The sequence below is a fragment of the Volvox carteri genome, assembly GCF_000143455.1.
Source record: "Volvox carteri f. nagariensis unplaced genomic scaffold VOLCAscaffold_213, whole genome shotgun sequence".
In the NCBI taxonomy this organism is placed as follows: Eukaryota; Viridiplantae; Chlorophyta; class Chlorophyceae; order Chlamydomonadales; family Volvocaceae; genus Volvox; species Volvox carteri.
In genome coordinates, this window is record NW_003307755.1 from 13239 (window position 1) to 14097 (window position 859).

Here is an 859-nt window from a genome sequence, read left to right on the forward strand (position 1 = left end):
AGTTTTTCATACCAGCAACGGGGTGCCTGCTTTAAACCGTAAATAGACTTCTGCAGCTTGCACGCAAGCGACCGGTCACTGGATGCATACCCAGGCGGTTGCTCCATCCACAACTCCTCCTTCAGCTCACCATTCAGAAACGCAGTAGACACATCGAGCTGATGTACCGTCATGTTCCGGGCTGCGGCAACTGCTAATAAAGCACGCAACGACGAACCACGAGAGGTAGGGGCAAACAACTCCCCATAATCAATCCCCTCACGTTGCTCGAAACCCTTGGCAACTAAACGCGCCTTAAAACGCTCCACGCTGCCGTCATCGCTGTACTTAACCTTATATACCCAACGACACGGCAACAAACGAGTACCAGGAGGTGGCTTCTTCAACTCCCAAGTACTATTAGCCATCTGGGCGGCGATCTCCTCGTCCATCGCACGCCGCCAGTCGTCTGCATGTGGACTTGCAATTGCTTCCTCAAACGAATTAGGCTCAGGAATACCAGCAGAGAAAGCAGCGTTAACGCGACCAGTGACTGTGCGACCAGGTTCGTTTCGCCACCATTCGCCAGGGCGTTTACGCTCTCTAACTGGGTACCTAGTTCCCGCCATTTCCACATCAGGCTGATTGATTCCTTGCCCGTTCGCACTGCTGGAAGGTCCAGCCCCAGCCGGCGCCCCCTCGCCACCCAAGTGTGGCGATCCCTCGCCGACGGTGCTACCTGGTATCCCTTCGCCAGCCTTAGGCAGCGATCCCTCACCAGGCAAACTAGTGCGAAAATCCTCCTCCTCGTCGGCATCGGACTCATAATCAGAGTCCCCGGCATTACGCCGCCGGCCGACGTTAGATTCATCAAAACGAA